Consider the following 17,927-nt stretch of genomic DNA (forward strand, 5'->3'; position numbering starts at 1 on the left):
CAAGATTTATTAAGAGGTGTTTTGTTCTGGCCTGGTATGTTGGCACAACCCATGGTTGTGATTAGCCAACATCCAAGATACAAAAGAAACGGAAAGAACGAGTGCAATAAGCCAAGGAAAGAAATCTTGGCAGAAAGTCGGGACTGATAATTCATTCAAAACAATCTTTAATCAACATTGGATACGTCTGAACTTTTCATGGAACTCAGTAAGTTAACCAATATTGAGAGCTCAAATTGTGCAGATTGCAAGTTATAATTTGCTAGATGCCATTAGATAGCTCAGAAAATGGACTTTAACTTTTAGGTTTGGAATTAAGGATGTTGAGCAAAGTCTGTTCAGTATCTACAGTGGAACAAGAAAGCAAAGTAATGCAAAAACAATCTAATCTGCAAAAGGTTTTGTAGAATTGTATTAGTTATAATGGGGTAAGCTTGATGTACACCATATGTATATAGAAGTGGATGTACACACATGGGATAAAATCTTGAGAGATTCTGCAGATTTCTAAGTTGTCGATCAAACAGTGAATAAAAGCAAAGTACTGTGGATGCTGGAAATTTGAAATAAAAATGTAAAATGCTGGTGAAACTCAGCAGGTCTGTTAGCATCTGTGGACAGAAAAATAGAATTAATGTTTCAAGTCCAGCATGATATGACACTTGTTCCAACTGGAAACGTTAGCTTTGTTTTCCTCTTTCGACCTGCTGTGCTTCTCCGGCACTTTGTATTATAATGTCAGACAGATTCCTTCTCAAGTGACCACTTAAATGCCTCATTCAGCCTCCGCCTGCTACATTACCTGCTATATTGTATTATGAAGGACCTAGCCAAGTAACTGTCACTACATGGACTGGATTTGGGCAGGAAGGGTGAAGGGAACCTTTAACGTTTCTCCCATCCACAGTCTCTCAAAACTAGCCCTCCCACCCCACCCTACCACTCCCATACCCCCTCACTGGGGTCTGCCAGTAAATCATAGAATCCACACAGAGCAGAAAGAGACTGTTCAGCCCTTTGAGTGCGCACTGACCCTCAGAAAAGCATCTCACCCAGACCCACACCAACCCTGTTACTCCACATGGGGTTTTTACCATGGATAAACCACTTAACCTGCACATCTCTAGGGGAAGAAAAAAGCAAATTTTTTTTAGCATGGTCAATCCACTTAACCTGCATATCTTTGGAGAAAATTGGAGAACCTGGAGGAAATCCACGCAGACACGGGGAGAACGTGCAAACTCCAGGCAGACAGTCACCCGAGGATGGAATCCAACCTGGATCTCAGGTGCTGTGAGGCCTACCAATCAGCATCAGCCCCAGCTCCATTGTCCTCTTTTTCCCTGGTAATATCCTGCAGTGTCACCAGTGGCCATCGCTTGAATCTGGCGCTGCTGGACAAGGCCTGGGTGGGGTGAAAATCTTGATCTGCTGCCAAGATAAAAGGAGCAGTTGGTCTTCAGCTGGGCTGGCTGCCACACTGATCTTTTATCTGGGTGTGGGAAGATTGGCAGGGCCCACAGTGCCCATAAAACCCAGCCTGTAGAATGATACACTCGAGCTGTTCCTGACGTGGACCTGAAGATATTAACGGTGCAATACCTGGGAAGGGAATTCTCAATTTTAACTTGCATTTACCAATAATCCTGACACCCAGGGAATCTTCTGAATCGAATCCATGTTTCATACACGTTTGTCTTAACTTCTTTGCTCTGCAGTCCTTGTCTCTATTCTGAAAGTCTCAGATTCTGCCATTTTAAAAAAAACTACTTTCCCAACCTCCCCCACCACTTTAAATGATGGTTGCACATAATGCTGCCCAGGCCTTTCTGTTCTGAATCTGTCTTTGGAATTGCATTCTTTAATTTATATTGCCTGTCCATGTACTTTGCAACCAAAATGTACCACTTCTTGGCTTTGAATTTCATCTGCCAAGTGTCTTCCCATTCCACTGGCCTGTCTCGATCCTTACAAAGACCAACAGTACTATCTGTGACACAGCTACTAGCACGCATGCTGCCGAATCACATAGTTTTGTTTCAACATCCCACTCTTGCGCTTGAGCACAGAAACAAATGCTGAGACTCCAAGTGCAAAACTGAGCGAGCATTGTACTTTATGACATGATGTCCTTCAGTCTAAACATTAAATCGAGACTCCATCTATCCTGTCAGGGTGATGTCTGGGAGCACATGGAATTAGTTGAAAGATGAGCAGATGATTTATCCCCTGGGAATGTGGCCAATATTTAGCCCTCTGTTCAGAATATCTGTTCATTATTGTGTTGTTGTTTGTGGGATCCTGCTGTGCACAAATGGTTTGCTGTGTTTCTGACATTATAATAGTGACTACATTTCAAAAGCACTTAATTAGTAACAGTATGCTGTGAGATACCTAGAGGTGTGAAAAGTATTTTACAAATGTAAGTATTTCATTTTTATCATCATCTTCCTCACAATTCACTGGACTTCCATGTTTGTATTGTCTGTAAATTTTGAAATACTACATCTAAGTCCAAGTCACTAATATATATCATGAAAAACTGTGATTCTGTTATGACTTCTGGGGAACATCAGTGTATACTGTCATTGAATTTGATAAGGTTATGATCACTTTTACTTTTCTGTTTTCAGTTCGGGAAAGCCTGCTATGGAATAAGCATCTCAACTCATGTTCCTGTTTCTGAAACACGTTCAGTTTGAGATAGAACATAGAACAATACAGCGTGGAACAGGCCCTTCGGCCCTCAATGTTGTGCCGACCTGTGAACTCTAATTTCACTGGGTGAAATCTAATTATTCTTCTGAAAGAGTAACTGAAAGACCTTCTCAATCTTATATTTCATGAACAAGCCGTGTATGCCAAGATCCCACAGACAGCCATAGGTGCTAAGTGACTTGACCTCACATGCAAGAACAACAGACTGACAGCTTTATTGTCTTCTGCTTTCAAGAAATACCATAATTGACCAGAAAATCTGTTTACTTCTTTTAAAAATGAATCCCTGCAGAGAGAAAAATATGGTTTGTCCCCTCTACCTTATGTTTGTTCCTATATTTGTATGCTTTGCATTATTTAGATGGGCAAACATTTATATTTCTATATTACAAATTGTTAACCACTTCTTCATATTCATTGAGTGTTTTATAATAAACCAATATTTTTGCTTAGTGAAAAACCTATTTAATGTATCTTTTCACTCTAGGTCTAATATAGGGAAAGTATATGATGAGCCATTTTGGGACGTGAACATAATTTTATTTTATGTTTGAGACCTGTGAAGGAGTGGAACTAGAGTGACAGTGTCTCCACCCATCTCAATTGTAACATGGTTACTCAGATTGTCACATCATAACTATTGCCTACCTTATTGCAAATTTTCTTAGTAAATACAGATGAAAGGTATTCACTGAGTTCCTCAGCCATGCGCACTTGTGCAGTGTGTGGATGATGATGATAAGAAATGTAAAAGTACCTGCATTTATATAGCACTTTCCACAACCACTGCATGTCTCCTTATTCTCGATCTCCTTTCAGCTACTGATTTTTGTTTTGGCCATCATGGATTATAACCCTTTAAAACAATCTAGTATCTAGGAAATTGTACTCAACTCTTACAATGACTGATACTATTTATGTACAGGCAGGAGGACAGCAAACCAGGTAGCATCAGGAGGTGCAGAAGTGGATGTTTCGGGTGTAACCCTTCTTCAGGACTGGGGTGGGTGTGGGGGTAGCTGCAGATAAAGGGGGAGGCGGGGGCTGGGTGGTGAAGTGGGGATAGGTGAAGACAACCTCTATTTTGGATTCCAGCATCTGCAGTATTTTTTGTCTCTAACCATTTATGTACAGGTCATTGTTCTAGCTGCACACCAGGTGGTGCTGTTCAAGGGTGTTATATGACTATATTTAAATCATGACACAAAATGGCACAAATTTGCCACTCACTTGGCAAACCTTCTTAAAGAATGCATTAAGAACAACTGATTTGAAAAGTACAAAGATGCACTAATATAGTAACAATTTGAGAACAAACTACTTACAGATATTCCCTTAAGAAATACTGAATTAGCCATAACTAGTTAGTTTGAAACTAAACATGTCAGATTGCCTGGAAGATTGTGTTTGCAGACTATTGATTGAAATCAATGAATGTGTAGTAAGGCTGCCATTTTAAGAAGAGATTGTTAAGTAAGATAAAGCAATCATGTTAGGTTCCTATGAAGATATATAAATGGAAGGAACGTCATATTAAACTTCATGTGAATGCATGTATGTTATCTTTGTAAATAAAAATTTTGTCAACTTCCTTTTATGGTTGAAGTGTTTCTGTAATAACAGTGAGTTGGCTTGTAGGCAAAGCTTTCATGTTTAGCTTAACAGCTAAAGTTGGACTGAGGGAATGAAGGCAACAGGGGTCCAAGCAAGTCCAAACAAGCGGGGAAAGATAATCCCATACCTCCACTCAAGAAGTGTCATTCCATTCCAGCCGTGCAAAGTTTGTACTTTGACATCTTGCTTATTCTTCTTGTTAACTGACTCATACATCTGTTATGAGTAAATAGCTCAACTTTCTTTATTATCCCCAGCTGAGACATCGTCTGTGTTTCTATGTCATTTGGCGCATAACTTGTCTTTTTTTTTTGCCTCTCTTCCTCTATAACAATTTCAAGCATGGGGAAGGGGTGAACAAGAAGACATCAGTTAGCAATAGAAAGGAAGGTTATTGGCACTTCAAGAGCTTTCTTATTTTGAACCTTAGCTGAGACATGCAAATATGGTCACAGCAACTTTTATGTTTTGCCTTTCATGTTGAAAAATATCACAGGAGGAGAAAGTGAGGATTGCAGATGCTGGAGATCAGAGTCAAAAAGTGTGGTGCTAGAAAAGTGCAGCCGGTCAGGCAGCATCCAAGAAAGAGGAGAGTCAACGTTTTGGACATAAGCCCTTCATCAGAATTGTGCATCACAATCCTGATGAATTGAAGGTGCTGGTGTTGGACTGGGGTGGACAAAGTTAAAAGTCCCACAACACCAGGTTATAGTCCAACAGGTTTATTTGAAAACAGTAGCTTTCAGAGCACTGCTCTTTCATTGGGTGGTTGTGGAGGTTATGATCATCCTCAGAGAATTTATAGCCAAAGGAGTCCAATGTCATGGAGATGTGATACAGTAAACAATCTTAGATTAAATCTTTCATCTTTTATAACACGGCTTTGTGTGTGGGAAATCATGTCTCACAAACTTGACTGAGTTTTTTGAGAAATAACAAAGAAGATTGATGAGGGTAGAGCGATAGATGTGATCTATATGGACTTCAATAAGGCATTTGACAAGGTTCCCCATGGGAGACTGGTGATCAAGGTTAGATCTCATAGAATAATTTCTGGCTGTAACAGCTGCTTATTTTTTGAGGTATTTTAGGTGTCGGAGGTGATTTCCTCGAATTCCAGGAGCAGCAATTACTGTTTTATATGCTGTTGCATTGTTTTGGAACTTTGGAGGAAAAAAAGTCAAAACAATAGCGGTTTTAAAAGGACAGACATTGGAAGCACATGGTGAGGTCAGTGCAGGAGAGAGAGAGAGAGAGAGAAACCCACATTGCTAACTGACAGAGTTAGCAGTTACTGCCTTTGCTGTTGAAGCCATGTACCATTGGACATCGGAGTGCATCTGGGAAAATTAAAAAACACTGAACTTCACACCTGATCTTGGAGGAACCTGTTTGGGCGAGGTCACAGCACAGAAGCAGATAAGTGGATTTTAAGCATGGCCTTAAAATAAGTCTGCAGTAGTGGGTAGAGTGGATTCTTTCTTGATTATACGTTTTATTAAGCTATGTCTCTTGATTAAACTTAAAATATAAGCCATAAGTATTAATTTAACCTGGAGCAGTGTTTTGTAGAGGAATAAGACAGTGCTATTTTCTGGGTCTGTAGACTGAAAGAAGCACAAATGGCCCTTAGTAGAGGGATATGCTCGGCTCGTCGGACGTGGGAGTTGAGGGAGAGTTTACGGGTTACTGAGGATTGTATCTGCAATAAATGCTGCTGTTTGCGAATCCTATCCGATCGAATGGATCGATTGAAGAGGCTTGAAGAGGCAGTTAGAGGCAATGAGGAATTTACAACAGCAAGAGGGTGTGATGGATGGCGGTTATAGGAAGGGGGGAAAACTCGCAGATACAGTCACATAGATGGGTTAACTCCATGAAAGGTAAGAGAGGTGGGCAGCTAGTGCAGGAGTCCTCTGTGGCTATCCCCATTTCAAACAGGCATGATATTTTGGAAAATGTAGCGGTGATGGATTCTCAGGGGGATATAGCACAGTTTCTAGTATCGAGACTGGCTCTTATGTAATAAGAGGTATGTCAGGTTCCAAGCGATCGATTGTGTTAGGGAACTCTCTGGTCCAAGGTACAGATAGACGTTTCTGTGGCCAGCAGCAAAAAAGCAGAATGGTGTGTTGTTTCCCTGGTGCCAGGATCAAGGATGTCTCAGAGAGGGTGCAGAATGTTCTCAGGGGGGAGAGGAGCCAGCAGGAGGTCATTGTCCACATTGGAACCAACAACATTGGAAGGGAAAAGGTTGAGATTCTGAAGGGAGTTTACAGAGAGTTAGGCAAGAATTTAAAAAGGAGGTCCTTGAAAGTAGTAATATCTAGATTACTCCCGGGACTACGGGCTAGTAAGGGCAGGAATAGTAGGATAGAGTAGATGAATGCATGGCTGAGGAGCTGGTATATGTGAAAAGGATTCACATTTTTAGATCATTGGAAGCTGTTTTGGGGTAGAAGTGACCTGTACAAGAAGGACGGATTGCACCTAAATTGGAAGGGGACTAATATATTGGCTGGGAGATTTGCTAGAGCTGCTCGGGAAGATTTAAACTAGTTAGGTTGGGAGTGGGACCCAGGGAGGTAGTGAAGAAATATTTCAATCTGAGACTGGTACAGTTGAGAACAAAGGTGAGTCAAACAGTCAGGGCAGTCAGGGACAAAGCAGAGAAAAATTCAACTGCATTTATTTCAATGCAAGGGGCCTAACAGGGAAGGCAGATGAACTCAGGGCATTGTTAGAAACATGGGACTGGGATATCATAGCAATTACAGAAACGTGGCTCAGGGATGGACAGGACTTGCAGCTTAATGTTCCAGGATACAAATGCTACAGGAAGGATAGAAAGGGAGGCAAGAGAGGAGGGGGAGTGGCATTTTTGATAAGGGACAACATTACAGCTGTACTGAGGGAGGATATTCCCGGAAATACATCCAGGGAAGTTATTTGGGTGGAACTGAGAAATAAGAAAGGGATGATCAACTTTTTGGGATTGTATTTTAGACTCTCTAGTAGTTAGAGGGAAATTGAAAAACAAATTTGTAAGGAGATCTCAGTTATCTGTAAGAATAATAGGGACTGCCATAGTGTTAAGGATTTAGATGGAGAGGAATTTGTTAAGTCTGTATGAGAAGGATTTTTTAATTCAGTATGTGGTTGTACCTGCTAGAGAAGGTGCAAAAGTTGACCTATTTTTGAGAAATAAGACAGAGCAGGTGACTGAGGTGTCAGTCGGGGAGCACTTTGGGGCCAGGGACCATAATTCTATTAGTTTTAAAATAGTGATGGAAAAGGATAGACCAGATTTAAAACTTGAAGTTCTAAATTAGAGGAAGACCAATTTTGATGTTATTAGGCAAAAACTTTTAAAAGCTGATTGGGTGCAGATGTTCAAAGGTAAAGGTACAGCTGGAAAATGGGAAGCCTTCAGAAATGAGATAACGATAGTCCAGAGAAAGTATATTCCTGTTAGGGTGAAAGGGAAGGCTGGTAGGTATAGGGAATGCTAGATAACTAAAGAAATTGAAGGTTTGGTTAAGAAAAAGAAGGAAGCATATGTAAGGTATAGACAAGATAGATCAAGTGAATCCTTAGAAGAGTATAAAGGCAGTAGAAGTATACTTAAGAGGGAAATCAGGAGGGCGAAAAGGAGACATGAGATAGCTTTGGCAAATAGAACTAAGGAGAATCCAAAGGGTTTTTACAAATACATTAAGGGCAAAAGGGTAATTAGGGAGACAATAGGGTCCCTCAAAGATCAGCAAAGCAGCCTTTGTGTGGAGCTGCAAGAGATGGGGCAGATACTAAATAAGTATTTTGCATCAGTATTTACTGTGGAAAAGAACATGGAAGATATAAAATGTAGAGAAATAGATGGTGACATCTTGAAAAATGTCCAGATTACAGAGGAGGCAGTGCTGGATGTCTTGAAATGCAAAAAAGTGGATAAATACCCAGGACCTGATCAGGTGTACCCTAGAACTTTGTGGGAAGCTAGGGAAGTGATTGCTGGGCCTCTTGCTGAGATATTTGTATCATCAATAGTCACAGGTGAGGTGCCGGAAGACTGGAGGTTGGCAAATGTGGTGCCACTGTTTAAGAAGGGTGATAAGGACAAGCCAGGGAACTATAGACCAGTGAGCCTGACGTCGGTGGTGGGCAAGTTGTTGTAGAGAATCCTGAGGGACAGCATGTACATGAATTTGGACTAATTCGGGATAGTCAACATGGCTTTACACATGGGAAATCATGTCTCACAAATTTGATTGAGTTTTTTGAAGAAGTAACAGAGGTTTGGGATGAGGGCAGAGTAGTAGATGTGATCTATATGGACTTTAGAAAGGCATTCGACAAGGTTCCCCATGGGAGACTGGTTAGCAAGGTTAGATCTCATGGAATACAGGGAGAACTAGCCATTTGGATACAGAACTAGCTCAAAGGTAGAAGACAGAGGGTGGTAGTGGAGGGTACAAAGGGATCTTGATCAGATGGGCTAATGGGTTGAGAAGTGGCTAATGGAGTTTAATTCAGATAAATGTGAGGTGCTGCATTTTGGGAAAGCAAATCTTAGCAGGACTTAATGGTAAGGTCCTAGGAAGTGTTGCTGAACAAAGAGACCTTGGAGTGCAGGTTCATAACTCTTTGAAAGTGGAGTCACAGGTAGATAGGATAGTGAAGAAGGCATTTGGTATGCTTTCCTTTATTGAGTACAGGAGTTGGGAGGTCATGTTTCAGCTGTACAGAACATTGGTTAGGCCACTGTTGGAATATTGTGTGCAATTCTGGTCTTCTTCCTATTGGAAAGGTGTTGTGAAACTTGAAAGGGTTCAGAAAAGATTTACAAGGATGTTGCCAGTGTTGGAGGATTTGAGCTATAGGCAGAGGCTGAATAGGCTAGGGCTGTTTTCTCTGGAGCGTCGGAGGCTGAGGAGTGACCTTATAGAGGTTGACAAAATTATGAGGGGCACGGATAAGATAAATGGACAAAGTCTTTTCCCTTGGGTAGGGGAGTCCAGAACTCGAGGGTATAGGTTTAGGGTGAGAGGGGAAAGATATAAAAGAGACCTAAGGAGCAATTTTTTCACGCAGAGGGTGGTATGTATATGGAATGAGCTGCCAGAGGAAGTGGTGGAGGTGAGTACAATTGCAACATGTAAAAGACATCTGGATGGATATATGAATAGGAAGGTTTCGAAGGGATATGGGCCGGGTGCTGGCAGGTGGGACTAGATTGGGTTGGGATATCTGGTTGGCATGGACGGGTTGGACCGAAGGGTCTGTTTCCATGCTGTACATCTCTATGACTCAATGACTCCATAATGGGATGTGTTGGTTTCTGTTCTTTGATATGTAAATCCTAGAGCTTCTTTTAATTTACATTCTTAAGGTAATTCAGCTTTTTAAACACTAGATGTTTAAGTCTGTCTGTTTCCTAATGCAATGTCAGACTGACAAACTCTCTGTATAGTTTTACAGAGTTTAAGATGGATTCCTGATGAAGAGCTTATGCTCGAAACATTGACTCTCCTGCTCCTCAAATGCTGCCTGACAGGCTGTGCTTTTTCAGCACCACATTTTTTTGACTCAAACATCGCAGGAGCCTAAGCAATGAAAAATCATTGCTGACCTACATTAAATTGGGTGACAAAAGCTTGGAGAAAGGGTTTGAAGGAGAGAGAGGTGGAGAGGTTATAAAAGAGATTTAGAAGTGAATGGTTTTCCACTATTAACAGTCTGTCGCTGTAACGAACACCTACCTTTCTTTGTCCTTTTCTGTTTATCAAAATAAATGTATTTTCTAAAACAAATAGCGGGGCTATTTCCAGGCAGAGGCAATAAAATTTAAAAAATAGTGCTTCAGAAGCTTTTGATGGATTCCTTTCTAGATTTGGATTCATGTTTTTTGTGTCTTACATTTTATGAAGATGCTAAGGATTCAGCATTCAGCCGGAGTGAGAGGGCCACAATTTCAAGGAATTAATGTGAGCTTTTGCTGGAAATGAGTGTTCAGCTTTCTCTCTTGTTTAATGAGGGCAGTGAACACTCATTTCCCTTTCCCATCACCTGTCAAAATAGTTCTAAAATTAACCGAATAGTCATGTGTCATCAGTCACAAAATTAAAAAAAAATTATATCATTGGAGTCAATGGAGTGATAATGAATCCTTCCAAATAGAGTATGTAGCTCAGAAGAAAATGAAGTCGGGTCACTTACAGCACAGAAACAGGCCCAACTGGTGTTAATGATCCACCCCTCTAACTTCCTTTTACTCTTAAGGTTACTTCCTAGTCATTGCTTCTTCATGTATTCATGTAACTTTCCCTTAAATACATAAATGCTATTTGTTCCAACCACCCAAAATGGTAGCAAGTTCCTCAGTAATACCAGTCACATGGTAAAGAACATCTTCATGATTCAGCAGAGACTATTATTAATCAGTGAGCGATCAGTGGGTGGTGGAGAATGTTCAATGCAGCCACAATTTCCAGGCCATTTTGAAGTCGACAGACTGTGGGGTACTGCTTTTGCTATACTCCAGGGACTCTTTCTTACTGTCATTGCTCCAAATTGTAACAGCAAGTCTGTACTGAGCTAGCTTTGGTCTTCAAATTAGTTAAAAACTCATTTTCCGGCTGAAATCCTGTGGATAAAATGGGGTTCAATGCTACTCCCAGCCAGCTGAATCTAACTACACCACATGGTCCAATGGAATACATTATTTTTATGTCTATCAGGGAACCTCTTCTATATATGGTTAAACATCAAGCTTGGTAATAAATACAATGATGATTTGGTTTCGTAAAAACAGGAAAGCAATCTTTACTTCTATGTATAAATGGAACAGGATGAGTGGGAAGACTATTATTCTCATGTCTTAAATAAAGAATCGTGAGGCGTATGTTCCATGTGGTGAATTAATGCTCATTGAGTTCCATTCTATTAAGAAGTTACCCTCTGTTTATTTAGTTAATTGTCTAAGAATTGCAAAGAATCCTCTTCATTTCATGTGGTTTCAGCAGCCTGCTGTGTTAGCTGTCTGATGCAGTCACAATATGCTCACAATTTAACTCTTGTGCAGACATTTACCATCCGAGAACAATTAAGACAATGCTCTTGGCCTTTTATGAATCATCCCGAAAGGAGATCTAACTTCCAATCGCTATTTGCAAACATCCTTTTATGAAATCAGTTGGATATGTTTGGGCCCCTGTATTCCAGCAAGGAGCTAGTTTAAAACATGTTCCTGTCCAGCAACATTTAAAGACTACAGCACTGAGTGACTGAGGTTGTGCACAGAATGACAAAGTCCTCAAAAAGAATTTGGAGATGTCTTCCTTGTGTGTTTTTCCCCTCCCTTCTGCCATTCGGTCCATTTAATTATTTTGGCTTCTATCCATAACTTACGTAAACCCAAATGAGAAAGGGTAAGAGGTCTTATACTTCTTGATCTTAGCTTCTGAAGCAGAGGATCTCAAACTGATGATCCCCAGTAGAGTTGTAGGCTAAGCACATGTGCTCACAAGCTTCAAGACAGCAAAGGAATCGAGGCTAAAATTGGGCAGTCCTGCTCCCAGCTGTGAAACCCCTTTAAATGTGTGGGATACATTTTGCCTGTGGGTTTGGCCTAACCCTATGAACTCTGAGGCCCAATTGCTGATACCAACAAAGCCAGTTAAATGAGTTCAATGCTATCCCCCAGCTGAATCTAACCACAATACTGTTACTCCACACGGCCCAATGGAATTGTTTGTTTTTGTGTCTCTCAGGAAAACTTAGATTTTGTAGTTTTGCTTTACATCCCTCAACCAGCTCTCAATGACTCTTCCCCCTTACCTGCAGGTTTCACCTTGGGGTTACTCCAAATGTGAAGCATTAAAATGGGGTCACAATAGAAAATGTTTGTTCTGAAGCAACAAAATGTCAGGTGATGGTATATGTTTACTTGTATGTTGACTTTCCTTCTCTTTCCTTGGGAGATCTACTGAATTCACTTCAGATAATTTTATTTCATTTATTTTATTTATCCTTTTTTTATATTTTTTTCACTGTTCTGTACCTCTTATTTCTTGATTGTCTCTCTTTTCCTAATCTCCCTATAATCGCTCTATGCACTGTCATTTTCACCTCTTTATTGCTACCTTTGCCTCTGGAGCCATGACTCACCTTCCCTCAGCCTAGTATAAATACCTTCTGGATTAGTGGTGCTAGAAGAGCACAGCAGTTCAGGCAGCATCCAAGGAACAGCGAAATCGACGTTTCGAGCAAAAGCCCTTCATCAGGAATTAAGGCAGTGAGCCTGAAGCGTGGATACCTCCCTATTTCTCTCCTTTTTTTAAGCTTTGACAAAGGGTCAGTTAGACTCGAAACGTCAGCTCTTTTCTCTCCTTACAGATGCTGCCAGACCTGTTGAGATTTTCCAGCATTTTGTCTTTTGGTTTTTTTACTGAATTCACTGTCGTAATAGCTGAGTGATAGTTAATGTCATATGAAGAAACATAGTGAACTCACGTTGTTATGATCCCTGATAACTTCACACAACAGACTTGAATTCCCTGTAGCCAACTGAAAGGGTCTCACTATTTGATTTCAATTCTGAAGACTCCTTATTATAACAAATTAACTAGAAGCAAAATTGATTAAACACTATTTAGGAGACAGCTAAATTACAGAGAAGGCAATCTCCTTTGAACTTCTTACATTAAAAAAGCCCCAAACCTCACAGTTGTCCTTCATTGCTCCTCTTTGAGGAATTTCTGTTTTTATAGGAACCAATTTAATGTCACTTCTAGTTTCCAATAATTTTGCTTCTCTCAGGTTCATCAAATTGTAATCTCAAAATGGTTTTATTGGTTTTAGGGAAGTTCCTAGCCAAAGGTCAACAAAAAAACTCAGTCCGGCAATTTGTTTCCCACCTGACCATTCCAGGACAAATCAGCTGGACCTCCTTAGATTGTAACAGGGTGTATCTGACTGACCAAAGACCATCCTTCCTCCTGCATTCTGCCCAGTAGCTCACAAAGAGCCCTTAGCTTCTCATACCTGACCCCACCAAATGTAGTTCTTTGTCCCTCTGTGAAACTTCTCTCTCTTTTTTGTCCACAACCTTAAAGACTGAAAGCCTATCCACTGTAGCACAGTTACTACTGCCCTGTTTTCAGGTGTGAATCTGATGCAGCTGCTTCTTGTGTCTGCCTGTTCCCATAACAACTAAGCCACGCTGTCTACTCAGTGGGCAGACTTTAACACCACTCACATGGCTCTCTTGATTACCCCGTTTTTATCTTGAATTAAAGAGACAATCCAAAGCATATCAAAGTCTTGTGCTTATAGCACATTGGCAACTCCCAGTTGTACAAATGAGAGCTGTGTTTTCCTCTGAGAATAATTTTTAAGAGAATGTGCAACTTACTTTATCATTTAAAACAAATCTAAACTAAAGCACAGTACTGTGGATGCTGTTGATGTTAACAGCTTAACAGTGATATAGTTAAGAAGAAGGTGACTGAACTTTGTCATTCGGAAATGAGCATGAGTTGAAAATCAGAAAGTTCTCCCTCAGTCTAAATTAAACAGCTTCTGACAATAAGCTTTTGTTAGGTTGAGTTAAGCTGAGGACAATTTGTTGTTTCTTTATCAGTTGAACAGGTTTTCTAACCACAAATCCCTCATAATTTCGATGATTCCAAAATTGAGGATGGATTTACGTTCGGTGAAGGTACAAGAGTAGGTTTTTCAGCCTGTGCATCACCCTGTGAAACAGGAACTCCAGAATTTTGTTTGCAAAGTGGGATACCAATTTCCACTTCTGCCACACCAGAGGCAAAGGTCAGGAGCTCCGGGGGGGGAAGCTCCAGACTGACTGCATGTGCCTGGATGCACAATGAGCTTTTAAAACCGGTGTGGGTGCAAAGGATGTTGGTGAATTACAGAATGTCTGGCAAGTTATGAGGTGTTCTGGAAATGGTACATAGAAAGATGAGTCTGGAATCAGATATGAGAGATGTCATCGGGTGGGTTGGTGCTTAGTGGCTTTGGTAGACAGAGAGAGTACAGCATTATATCACCTGGTGAAAAACCCTCCAAACAATCCGATGTAATTCACACAAAGACATATAAAAACCTAGATTCAGCCCCTAGTGTTGTTCTACTCCTTGTTGTAGCATTCCCATAGTATAGAATCCCTACAGTGGGGAAGCAGGTCATTTGGCCCACCAAGTCCATGCTGACTCTCCAAAGAGCATCCCACTCCATCCCCCATGGCTAACACACCTTATCTGCACATCCTTGGATACTATGGGCAATTTAGCATGGAAGAGTGAGGTCTGCATTCCTGATGAAGAGCTTATTCTTGAAATGTCAACTCTACTGCTCCTCGGATGCTGCCTGACTGGCTGTGTGTTTCCAGCACCGTACGTTTGGCAATTTAGCATGGCCAATCCACCCAACCTGCACGTCGTTGGACTGTGGGAGGAAACCACAGCACCAGGAGGAAACCCACACAGACACGGGGACAATGTGCAAACTCCACACAGGCAGTCACCCAAGGGCCCAGTCCTTGGTGCTGTGAGGCATCAATGCTAACCACTGAGCCACTGTGCCACAGGTAGTCTGATATTTCAGTTTTACAAAAGACTTTAGATTTTGTTCGAATTACCAGGGTAATTAGACAGTTAATTGGTAGTTCCTTCAGGCTCGCTCTTTGCAGTTACAATGACAGCTCAAGCCTTCTGTTATTGGCTGTTTTTCAGACACCTGCTAATAATGTCATCCAGTCTCCCATCTGTAACAGGATTAGTGTCAGAATATTTTATAATATTATTGCTTTTTACAGTGTCTGGCTCTATTAATTTGTGTGCATTGGATGATATGTTTTAAAGGATTAAGTTACTTCCTGCAGGAGTGGGCAGCTTTAGATTACTGTGCAGTTCTGTGGATCTCAATGATTTTTGTAAAAGGGTTAGAACTATTTCTCAATTTTACACCTTGATTCTTCCCACCCATTATATTCCAATGACATGAAGTTTAAGATTGACCAGAAAATTCCAGAACCTTCAATGTCTTTTCCTTTTCTTCATAGGGGACACAATGGCCTAGTGGTATTATCACTCGACTATTAAATCAGAGACCCAGGTAATGTTCTGGGACCTGGGTTCAAGTTCTGCCACAGTGGATGCTGGAATATGAATTCAAAAAATATTCAAATAAGAGCTTAATTATGACCATGAATTGATTGTTGGAAAAACCCATCTAGTTCACTAATGCCCTTTCAGGAAGAAACTATCATCCTTACCCAGTCTGACCACTCATAACAATGTGGACTCTTAACTACCGTCTGGGCAATTAGGGATGGGCAATAAATGCTGGTCCAGCCGGTAATGCCCTCATCCCATGGGTGAATAAAGGAAAAGTAAAAGGCAGCCCCTGGGGATCCAGGATGACCTCCCTCCAATTTTGGAGTGATGCCAAGGGTAGTCATTCTCACCTCACCACTGGAGTTCAGCCCTTTCAGCCTTGCTTGACCCCGGAGGAACTCAAACTGAAAGTCGCTGAACTGGTTATTCCATTAACATTGTCCGTGACTGCTCCCATTGCCTTGCAGATGATCAAGAGACTAGCAGCACAGTGGCTCAATGGTTAGCACTGCTGTCTCACAGCTCCAGGGACCCGGGTCCGATTCCAGCCTCAGGTGACTGTCAGTGTGGAGTTTGCGCATTCTCCCATGTGTGCGTGTGTTTTCTCCAGGTGCTCGGGTTTCCTCCCACAGCTCAAAGATGTGCAGGTTACATGGATTGGCCATGCTAAATTGCCCATAGTGTCCAGGGATGTATGGGTTAGGTGCATTAGTCAGGGGAAATGTAAAGTAATAGGGTAGGGGAATGGGTCTGGGTGGGATACTCTTCGTAGGGTTGATGCGGACTTGTTGAGCCAAATGGCCTGCTTCTACACCATAGGGATTCTATGAGAGTAGACTGATGGGGTGCTAATTGACAGGATTGGATTGTCCTGCATTTTATGTACAAGGACACACCTGGGCAATTTTACCACATCTTCAGACAGATGGCAAAGCTGTAGCTGCACTGGAATAGCTTGGCAAGGAGCCAGTGTACTACATTAATGTCATTCATGGTGAAGCTGTAGTACATCAGCTTTGTGCCCATTAAGTTCCAATCCCCTGCAGCAGGCCTCCAGGCCTCTAAAATAACTTTAATGGCCGAAGCTAGGGGTTGGATGGCTGTGGCAGAGAGGGGAAATGGTGGGCAACATTACATTGTTTCTTGCCTAAGGGAGAAAAAATCTGATAATAACTAATTTGTTAAGATTCAAGCCCTTAACAAGTTGTATTTATCTTACGCACAAGTCATAACACCTGCTCGTAGCTACAGTTTCTCAAATGTAAAACAAGTATTGCTGTTCAATGCAGTTCATTCGCATTGTCCAGGAAAATGCTAATAGCCATTGTCAATTTGTCTTCCAATCCACAGAGGAGATGGAAACTCTGTTGATTATTATTCCGTTAAGAATCTAATTTTGATTTATCATTTCTGATGATTTGCCATCGCAAATCCACAACAACATTTGCAACTATTTTGAAATGCCTCAAAGCACCCATCCACATGTGGATAGGAACACAGAAATAGGAGTAGGCCATTCAGCCCCTCAAACCTGTTCCATTATTCAATCAGACCATGACTGATCTGTCACCCAACTCCATATCCCTTAATATCTTTGCTTAATAAAAGTGATCTATCTCAGATTTAAAATTAACAACTGAACTAGCAACCACTGCCATTTGTGCAAGACAGTTCCAAACCTTTGCGTTAGAAGTGCTTCCTAACATCTCTCCTGAATGGACAGTTGTTATGTGTAGGAGCCGGTCTTGGACTGGGGTGGACAAAGTTAAAAATCGCATAACACGTCCAACAGGTTTATTTGGAAGCACTAGCTTTCAAACCGCTGCTCCTTCATCAGGTGGTTGTGGAACAGGACCATAAGACACAGAATTTATAACAAAAGATGAGTATCATGCAACTGAAGTGATATATTAAACAAAGCTCGATTGTTGTTATCTTTTAGAATTGGTTACAGGTTTTGGTTCATTAGTATGTAAATCCCAGAACTTCTTTTAACTCACATTCTCGAGATAACTTAATGTTTTATAAAAAATGGTGACATCTCAGCTTAGACAATATACCATTTCAGTTGCATGACACTAATCTTTTGCTATAAATTCTGTGTCTTATGGTTCTGCTTCACAACCACCTGATGAAGGAACAGTGCTCTGAAAGCTAGTGCTTCCAAATAAACCTGTTGGACTATAACCTGGTGTTGTATGATTTTTAAATGAATAGACAGGTCCTAATTCTCAGACTATGCTCCCAAGGTCTTGAATCCCCAACCGGTGAAAATAGTTTATCTTTACCTAAGGTGTCTTTTCATGTTAACTGCTTGAAGACTTCAATCAGATTACCCTTAACCTTCTAAAGTCTAAAGAAAACAGGTCTAATTTGGGTAATTTCACCACAGAACTTAATGCCTGAAGTTCAGGTATCACTTTTGCAAACCTACACTGTACTCTATCCAAGATTAATATA

This window comes from Chiloscyllium plagiosum, chromosome 21 (assembly GCF_004010195.1).
Source record: "Chiloscyllium plagiosum isolate BGI_BamShark_2017 chromosome 21, ASM401019v2, whole genome shotgun sequence".
Lineage (NCBI taxonomy): Eukaryota > Metazoa > Chordata > Chondrichthyes > Orectolobiformes > Hemiscylliidae > Chiloscyllium > Chiloscyllium plagiosum.